Source organism: Marmota flaviventris, chromosome 2 (assembly GCF_047511675.1).
Source record: "Marmota flaviventris isolate mMarFla1 chromosome 2, mMarFla1.hap1, whole genome shotgun sequence".
NCBI classification, from domain to species: domain Eukaryota; kingdom Metazoa; phylum Chordata; class Mammalia; order Rodentia; family Sciuridae; genus Marmota; species Marmota flaviventris.
In genome coordinates this window covers 72603942-72614139 of record NC_092499.1, presented here as the reverse complement: position 1 = coordinate 72614139, position 10198 = coordinate 72603942, and the positions used below count along the sequence as shown (strand labels likewise).

The following is a 10198-nucleotide window of genomic DNA, read 5'->3' as shown; positions in this document are numbered from 1 at the left end:
ACCCAGGGGCACTCAACCACTGTGCCACATCCCCAGCCCTATTTTGTATTTTATTTAATGCCAGGGTCTCACTGAGTTTTGCTAAGTGCCTCGCTTTTGCTGATGCTGGCTTTTGAACTCTTTGTGATCTTCTTGCCTCAGCCTCCTGAGCTACTGGGATTATAGGCATGAGCCACCATACCCAGCCTGTGTTCTTTCTGAACAACTGAATGAAACCAGTTTCCTGCTGTGATAATGTTCTAAAATAATATTAACACACCTAAAATTAAATATATGTTAGGTTATTGATATAAAATGATAGTGAACTTTAAGAGCTATCCAAGAAACCTAAGAATTCTTGATCATAACCCAAATCTGATACTATCCTTTCACCCTATACTTCCCATCAGGAATTACTGTAAATGTTTCAGAACTATAATTTTATCATACAATAAAGCTTAGCACCAGCAAATGGCAAAGCATGATTATATTTTATTTGATCTATTTATATTTGTGGTATGAAATTTTATGTATTAAAGGAAGTTTCATATGAAACTTTGTAATTAACTGTTGGTCACTCCTGTCTTTAATATCCTCAAAACTGAGTGTCACCCAACCTACATGCCTGTGAATATGCTCACACACTCTGAAATTTCTACCCACCACATGCTCATTCACCCAATCTATTTAAAATATCCATATTATGGGGCTGGGGATGTGGCTCAGTGGAAGAGAGCTTGCCCTGCGTATGCAAGGCTCTGGGTTTAATTCTCAGCCCTACACACACACACAATCACATCATTATCTGTGATATAAAACAATGAGATGAATTCTAGCAATTAATAAATCGATCATCTTATAGTTCCTTTCTTTTTCTCATAATGATTTTCTTCTTTGATTATCATCCCATAAGACCTAAACCCTGGCATTAAAATCTGATAACTTCATTATTCTTTTTTTTCTTTCCCCTAAGTACTCTCTATATCTTTAGCTTTCTTCCAAGGTCCAATGTCTATATTTCTAACTGGATATATATATATATATATATTATTCAGGTATATATATATATTATTCAGGTATATATATATATATATATATATATATATATATACCTGAATAATCCACCACCCCCTCAAACACATCTCTCAGAATGGCTTCATTATCTCTTGTTTCAAAACTATTCTTCCTCCTTTGCTTATTTAATTTAGGGTGCCACAAACTTTGTGGTCACTGGACTTCAAGGTTGGACTCATCTTAATCTTTTCTTCTTGGGTCTCCTCACACTCCTCTGTACCTTCTCCCATCCCCACCCAACTATTTACCAAATTCTAGCAATTCTGCTTCCTTGTCCTAGAAACTCATCTTTTTAATGCCCTGAGGTAATTTTACCCATTTTTGTTGTTGTCGTTGTTATTGTTCTTGCTTCTTAACTATTTATTTTAAATTTCACCCTTCTTTATCCATTATTCCTGGTGCTGCAGGATGCATAAATTTTTGTAGTCCTTTGGGCAATGGGGCAAAGTAAGAGCTTCATGGTAATTTGTTTACTTTTTAGCAAGAGGACCAACTTCAATATGAGCTTAAAACTGAATTGACATTATACCATTACACAAAAACATGTGTCATGATTATGCCTTCCTATACATTTTTTTTTTTTTGGTTGAAGTAGCACCTTTTTATCATCTTTTCATTTCATATGAGCCAGCAAGATAACAGAAAATAGATGGAGAATTGTAAAGACATATAGATATGGGCTCAACTCCCACTTTCATCGTTTCACTTTTCTGAAGCTAAGGTTCCTTATATTTGAAATAAGAATAACAATAAACTATCTCATAAGGTTAAGATTAAATGAGGCACAAAAGAACCCAATTCTATGTATGCTATAAATATATGTCAAGCGAGTTAATAAATAAATGTCCCTCCATTTGGAATACCTGCTCTCTCACATCTTCATCTTCTGTTTGCCCTTTAAAACTAGATTTGCAGCCATCCTTAATTTCACCAGAAAGTTTTGTGCCATATTTTCCTGCAACTTCCAGTGCTTCTTGGTTTATCTCACATTCTGCTACTGATATCCTTATTAAAATTTCCCAAGTTATATTTTGGCAAATCTTGAGGAAATTTTTTATTTGACTTTGTTATCTGAAGCAATTAATATGGTTCCTGGTAAGGAGGAACTATAATTTCAGTAAATGTTGAATAAATACTTTATATGCAAATAATAACTAAAAGGTCTTCATACCATAAACCACCTTTAAAAGTGGTTTAAAGTATTGAAACATATTTGAAAAAAACAAATATAAACAGCAGATATTTCAACAATAAAATGTTGATTCTGATTCAGTAATATATAAAGTCCATAAGAAAGAAGGTATTATAAACAATCAGCTCATCCTTAATAAGCACTTAAACTGCTGGTTACTATGATAAGTGATCTGCAGTAATTTAATACAACCTACATAGCTGTGAGTTAAAGTCTCTCATTTAGCTTTGTTTTATAATACATGGAAACTGAGGACCAGAGAAATCAGGTGAACCCCAAGATCACATAAATAATGGGCAGTGGTGTCAGGGTTTCAATCCATGATTCCTAACTCTAGAGCCTCTACTTTTAATGCTGCTACACTTGGACTTCTTAGCAATTAGCTAATGCTTCAAGGTTTAATTAATGTGGTACTGTGACTAATGATAAATAAGCTTGTCTCCCCCACAAAGAAGTAGCAACATTATGGATGGCCCAAGAGCACACTTTCTCATAATCTATCAAATTGTGAAGACACTAAACTATAACAGGTTCTATCTACAAACTGTGTCCAAATATCTGCACGTCGTTGATATTACATAAGGTTTCCGTCCATATACTTTCCATAAACTACTTTACCTTTAGAAAGAATTATATCCTTTTAAAAATGTCTTGACTCTCTTTTAATATTGTTCCCCACCACCACCACAGGGCCTGAAACCCTAAATGTTTAAGAACAAAGCCATCACTTCCATATAGCTAGGAAAACAAGATCACATTTATAGTTCACATTTATAGTTTTGAGATAAGACCCAAATGAGACAATTCTTAAGCCATTTAGAAGTCTCATGTGTGCAGAAACGGTCGATCAATAACAGGAAAACATGGGTACCATGACAAAATCAAATTGACTTAAATGTTCCTTTACATGGGGCTCACTGATCTCAGCAGAGACCAATTATTATTACGGCTCTCAGGAGCCACCTTGAAGACTCCTAACTGGCAATGTGAAATGTTTCCAGAACTTGGGAGGAAACCAAATTTCATGGAGAACATGGCAGTGGGCACTGGAAATATGTTTAAATTTGTAGCAAAAATAAGGGTCTTTATGGCCATTCCATAAAGATTCCTGGATCTAAAATGAAACTCACACTAATAAATCAGGTATGGCTTTAAAAGGGGGGAGGGCACAAGAACTTTGCCTAGCTTTAGTAATACACTGCGAAGTGAAATAAAACGCCCAGTTATGCAGCTACAAATCTTAGTAACATGTTGCAACAATGTGCATTTTGGTTCCTTGTAATTAAGAAGGCAGCCACCAATTCACACCTGGGGGAAAAAATGCAATAAATGAGCCATAGTAAGTATATACAAAGTAAACCTTGGAGATACTGCAGATTTGGTTCCAGACCACCTCAATAAAGCCAGAATCAAAATAAAGTGAGACACAATTTTTTCGGTTTCCCAATGCATGTTTTGTTTACATTATACTGAGTCTATTTAGTCTAAAAAACAATGTACATACCTTTAATAAGAAATTGTTAAAAAATACTAATGATCATCTGAGCCTTCAGTGAATTAGTCTTTTTGCTGGTGGAGGGTCTTGCCTTTATGTTGATAGCTGCTGATTGATCAGGGTTCTGGTTACTGAAGGCTGGGACTACTGTGTTAATTTCTTAAAATTTAAGACAATTAAGTTTCCTGCATTGACTGACTCTTCCTTTCACAAAAGATTTCCCTGTAGCATGCAATGCTGTTTTGCCTGCAGCAGAATTTCAAAATTAGTCAATCCTCTCAAACCTTGCTGCTACTTTCTGAACTAAGTTTATGTAATATTCTTAATCCTTTGTTGTCATTTTAACAATATTCATAGAATCTTTATCAGAAGTAGATTCCATCTTAAGAAGCCACTTTCTTTGCTCATTTTTAAGAGGTAACTCCTCATCGGTTTTATCATAGGATGATTACTGTAACTTAGTCATATCTTCAGGCTCCACTTCTACATTGAAAATCTGTTATCTAATGTAGCCACCTACATCAATTATCTTAGATTAATCTTCTAAATAATTTGCTGCTGCTTCTACATTAGTCCTTGGTGCTTGACCTTGTATTTTTATGCTATGGAAAGGATTTCTTTCCTTAAACTTCATGAACCAAACTTTGCTAGCTTCAGACTTTTCTTCTGCAGCTTCTTCACCTCTCTCAGCCTTCACAAAAAAAATTGGAAGAGATTTAGGGCCTTGTTCTGGATTAGGCTTTGGTTTAAAGGGAATGTTGAGGCTGGTTTGATTTCTATCAAGGCTACTAAAACTTTTTCCGTTTCAGCAATAAGGCTATTTTGCTTTTTTCTCATTTTTGTGTTCCTTGGATACCACTTCCTCCCCCCCTCCCCCACCAGCCCCTTACTGGGGATTGAACTCAGGGGCACTCAACCACTGAGCCACATCCCCAGGCCTATTTTGTATTTTATTTAGAGACAGGGTCTCACTGGGTTGCCTAGCGCCTCGCTTCTGACTCTCAATGCTCCTGCCTCAGCCTCCCTAGTCGCAGGGATTACAGGTGTGCGCCACTCCGCCCGGCCCGGCCTCGGGTACCACTTTTTAATTTCCCTCAAAAACGTGTCCTTTGCATTCACAACATAGCTGTTCTTCTCCAGAGGTCAAACGTTTGGCCAATCTCAGCTTTGGACATGCCTTCCTCACTAAGCCTAGCTTTTGTCTTCCTTTCACTTGGAGGAAGGATTGTGGGGTTATTAACTGCCTTAATTTCAACAGTGTTGTATCTCAGGAAGCGGGGAAGCCCAAGAGGGAGCAAAATGGGAACAGCACCATGGGTGGAACAGCAGAAGACACAACATTAAGTTTGGCTGTTTTATATAGGCATGTTTCATAATACCCCCCAAAACAATTACAATGAGTATCAAAAAGTCATCATAACATATTAAAATAATGAAAAAGCTTGAAACATCGTGAGAATTACCGAAATGTAACAAAGTAGTCACAAATGGCGCCAACAGTATTGATCTACGTAGCGTTGCCGCAAACCTTCAATTTGTTAAAAAAAAAAAAAAAAAAAAAAAAAAAAACCAAACACGAAAACAAAACCAAAAAACCAACAATATCTGCGAAGCAAAATAAAACGAAGTATGCCCCTTACGCAGCTCCAAATCTTCCAAACTGCACATGGTTCACGAAGAAGCACTGAAAAGTCCTCATTACCATGTAAGTGTTGGGTGGTGAAGGCCAAACAGCAGGTGCCATTAATTGAGGTCGTCCGACCTTGAAAGATTGGGGCCCTATTACATTTCTGAGTCAGGGGTCAGACAACCCCTCTCGACCTCAGATAACCAGGCGCTCCCAAAATGGCGTCCATCCAATCCTGGAGCCCGCCCTGCGGAAGAACGTCACGTCACCAGGACCTCGACGCTCTTGCGTAGGGGCGCGGCCCGGGTTAAAGTTCAGAAGTTAACCTCCAGCCCTCAAATCCCTAACGCAAACGTGCGGGTCCAGAGAGGGACCAGAGTACCAACTCCTCCCACGAGTCCGAACCTGGCATACTAGAGCCCAGGCCTGGACCGAAGGAATCGCGTCTCTTCCCTTCGGTACCTCGCTTAGCCCGCCTCGGAAGCGAGCTCAGGCTGAGGCGAGCCGGCCCCGCCCGTGAGCGCGCGAGTGCGCGCACGCGTACTGCTCCGCTCCGGTGGCGCCCGCCAGAGTTGATGTTAGCCATGGAAACCGAGAGCGGCTGCGGAGGCCTCTCTGGGATCTTGTTGTGGGACCGCTGCAGCTTCTCTGCCTCCGCCTTCCGGCCGCAGCCAGCTTCCATGTGGGAGTGCTTACCCGGGTTTACCAGCAGAAATGCAGACTTCAGGCTGCCTTCGCGCCGCCCCTTCCCTCGAGTGATTCGAGGTACGTTTGATCCCTGACCCACCTGGCGACTTCGCTGCCTTAGTTTCCACTGTGCACGGCCACTTTGTCTTCCAGATTTTATTACACAAGAAACAGGTTTTTGTCCTTTGTCATAAAAGCTTCAAGTACGATTACTGAACCTTTTGACGACATTATTTAACTGTTTGGGACATTTATTGTCTAGTTCTGAGTTTCGTAAATAGCTGCCTGTTAGTTATAACTGCTGTAAAAAATACAAAGTAGGGAACTATTTCTTTTTCCTTTGTAAGGACTTGAAATATAATTCACATCCCATACAATTCACCCACTTAAATTGTACATTCTTTAATATACTTACAGAATTGTGCAACCATTACTACAGTCAATTTTAGAACATTTTCCTCAACCAGGAAAGAAGCCTCGCATCTTTTACCAATCACCTACTTCCATTATCCTTACCCCCATGAGCCCAAGGCAACCACGAATCTATTTTTCTGTCTCTAGATTTGCTTATTCTGAACGTTTCACATAAATAGAATTTTACAGTATGTGGTCTTTTGTGACTGTCTTCTTTCACTTAGCATAATGCTTTCAAAGTTCACCCATGTTGTAGCATGTATGAATACTTCATTCCTGTTTATAATCTAATAATATTTCATTGTGTAGCAGTACCTCATTTTTTTATCCATTCACCTTTTGATGGACATTTTTGTTTCCATTTTGGGGCTATTAAAAAATTTCTATTATGACTGTTCCCATGTAAATTTTTGTGTAGACATGTGTTTTAATGTTTTCTTGAGTGTAATACCTGGAAGTGGAATAACTCAGTCATTTGGTGATTCTATGTTTAGCCTTTGTAGGAATTGCCAGGCTTTTTCTAAAGGGCTGTACCATTTTACATTCCCACCAGATTTGTTTGAGGGTTTTACTTTCTCCATAACCTCACCAATACTTGTTATTGTCTTTTTTTTTTTTTTTTAATGTTAGCCAGTCAAGGGGATTTGGAATGATATATCATGATATTTTTGACTTGTATTTCCCTAATGATTAATATTATTGAGTTTCATTTTCTGGATTTATTCATATTTGTGTATCATCTTTGGAGAGAGATCTACTTAGATCCTGGTTTTTTGGTTGTTTTTTTGTTTGTTTTTGTTTTTTGTGCTGGGGATCAAACTCAGGGCCTCATGCATGCCATAAAGGCATTCTACCACCACTGAACCATGACCCCAGTGGCCCTTTGTCCATTAAAAAAAGGGCCAAGTTTGAGAGTTCTTTGTAGATACAAATCTCTCACCGTGTATATGATTTGCAAAAAATTTCTGTAGATTGTTTTCACCTTCTTAGTGATGAGAACCTTTTCTTTTAAATATTCTTCTACTTGTCTTATCAAAGTGCTTGGTCCCAAAGCCCTCAGGCTAGCTTAGCTATCATACACTTTTCATTTTGACGTTTTTATAGATTACTCTCAGACCCACCTTTCCTTGAAGAACCCATTGTAGCCTCAAAATAAAATTCTCTTTCATTTAGCAATAGCTTGGTATGATTTAAAACTCACTCTGCCACCAACTGATATTGTATCTTGGTTAAGTCACTTGCAATCACTGTTTCTCAATAGTCAAGCCTGGCCCTATTGTACATTTATGATGTTTTGATGTAAAATTTATCTCTAGTAATTCACGTGGGTGGCCAATTTCACTCACAGGACTTTGAGAGAATCACTTGATTTTGAGAGAATGGCTTGTCAACTCAATTGAATTTATAGTGGGCAAGTTGTGTGAAGTGCAGGAAGATTTTTTGGGATAGGAATAGTACTGTTGCCTGGCCCTATTGTACATTTATGATGTTTTGATGTGGTTTTCAGCTATTTCCTATTTTAGGTTTCCATGCGTAATGGAATTCTGTGAATTCATATCTTGGTGTACAACAGGAAAGGGAAAGCATAGAACCAACTAAAACTTTGTTCCACTTGTGAGGCATTCCTAATACCTGCAATCAACTATTGAACTATGTAGTCATCCTTCCTTTACAGTCATAGACCAATTCCTATGGACTAATAGAAAACTCTTAAATTCAAAGACCCTCCAAAGTTGTGAATTTTAACAAACCTCATAATCTACATCCCAAAAGACCTAGTAAACTTATTCCTTCTTAAGACTTTGTTTTCAGGTGTTATGGTATATTTTCCTTTCATTAATGGGTGAAAGAGAGTACTTACCACACAATTTGTAAACCAGAGCATGAAATATATTTTTCATGTTTGAGCATCAAATGTTTTTAAAAGACTCTTCAAAAAATCTACTATAAACTGGACATGGTAGCACATACCTATAATCCCAGCTACTTGGGAGGCTGAGGCAGGAGGATCACAATTTGAGGCCAGCCTAGTGAGTCAACTTAGTGAGATCCTGTCTCAAAAATAAAATCAAATTAAATTAAAATTAAAAGGGCTGGGATGCAGCTCAGTGGTAGAGTGTCCCTGGGCTCAATCCCCAGGACTAGAAATTAAAAAAAAAAAAAAAAAAATTCATGACATGGCATTCAGTTAAGATCACATAGATTATTTTCAGAATTATAATGGTAGCTATCTTTCTATCTCTGTGTTCTTCAAAATATCCTCAACAGTTAGTACTTGACTATTAAAAAAACAAAAAACCTACATCTGCATACTTTTTAGAACTGCCCTGGTAACAAGTGATTTTTATTCAGAGCAATTGAGAATTAAGTTATTTCAAATGCTTTTTAGTACTGAGGTATGGGTCAGTTCATTTCTTCACACATGAAGTTTTCTGTTTTCAAAATTTTAATAAATGCAGTGATGCTTAGAACAGTAAAACTTCAGTAAATTTCCTTTCAATTTTTGTAAAATAAATTTTAGAAGCATGGATGCCTTCATTCTCTTCATAGAATAATGATAGTTTTTTTTTAAGTTAACTTTGCTAAAATCAGACAATTGTTGATGCCATTTTTATCTCTTAAGCTTCTTTTTTACAGTTTTTGTTTTCCATGTCTTGAGCCAGTTTTCACTTGAACATGCTGGAGGTAGAAGCCATATAAGTGTGTCAATTCATCCAGGATTCATCAGTCTATCCAAATTCATCTTCCTGTCTCATGGATCTTCCATAGGAAAATGATATCAAAATATTGACCCCCATCCACATGAGTGTGACCTCACTTACCCTATGACTTGAACAAGACAGTGTTATCAGAATAAAGTATAAGGAGCCTGGCATCACTGCAAGAGATAAGCTCATACAGTGGACAGGGAGGCAGTCTTTTCATTCTCTGTGCTTGAACCTGGGACAGTGAAGGTTATATGTGGTCCTGTGGTTCTGTTATTTTGTGAATCCTTGCAGGGCTGTCCTATGAGTGAAAGGTGTCATTTGTTCTGGGCGGAACCAAAAAACAGTGACTGGAAGATGTAAGATAGATGCTTACAGTTTTAAAAAACTTTCTAATAGTATAATAAAGATGTGGTTTTAAGGTATTAATTCTTAAAGCTGACCCAAAGCCTTTAATGGCACCCTAAAGCTCTTTTCAGTCCCAATATTGGTTTGGTAGAACTAGTGGAAAGACTATTTTAAACTGACTGAAAGAAAGCTAGTTTAAGATGACTTTAATTTTTTCTTTCTAGCCCTACATATGATTAAATGAGGTAATACTTTTCTAGTTGATCTTGTATCAGACAGCTTTTTTTTTTTTTTTTTTTAGAATAAGCAGCTGAGGGCTAGAGTTGTGGCTCAGTGGTAGAGCGCTCGCCTAGCACGTGTGAGGTACTGGGTTGGATCCTCAGCACCACGTAAAAATGAAATAAAGATATTGGTGTCCACCTACAACTAACTAACAAATAAATAAACAAATAAATAAATAAAATAGAATAAGCAGCTGAGTAAGTTAAATTGAAGAGAACCCATGTTACTTAAAAATTAGATTGTTCTGGCCCTTAATGAAAATAACCTACACTAAAGAATGTATGGGTCCTATTATTATTCCATGCTTTCCAGTTCTGATAGATTCTGGAAACTGACAACAGAACAACTAAAAAAGGAAGCACAGCTAATAAAAATAAGCATCCACTCTGGTACTT

General features: G+C 37.5%; 1 protein-coding gene across 2 annotated transcripts in view; it reads left to right on the top strand.

Moving 5' to 3' along the window:
* Positions 1 to 5721: 5721 nt before the first annotated feature.
* The window catches only part of Pcnx4 (pecanex 4), a 31232-nt gene continuing 26755 nt past the window's right edge, over positions 5722 to 10198 (top strand). Inside the window, exon 1 of one of the 2 annotated variants that reach the window (XM_027929770.3) lies at positions 5722 to 6132. The gene's annotated coding sequence lies outside the window, so the exon portion shown is untranslated. The remainder of the gene's footprint in view (positions 6133 to 10198) is intronic. The other variant, XM_071607997.1, reaches the window with a different exon arrangement.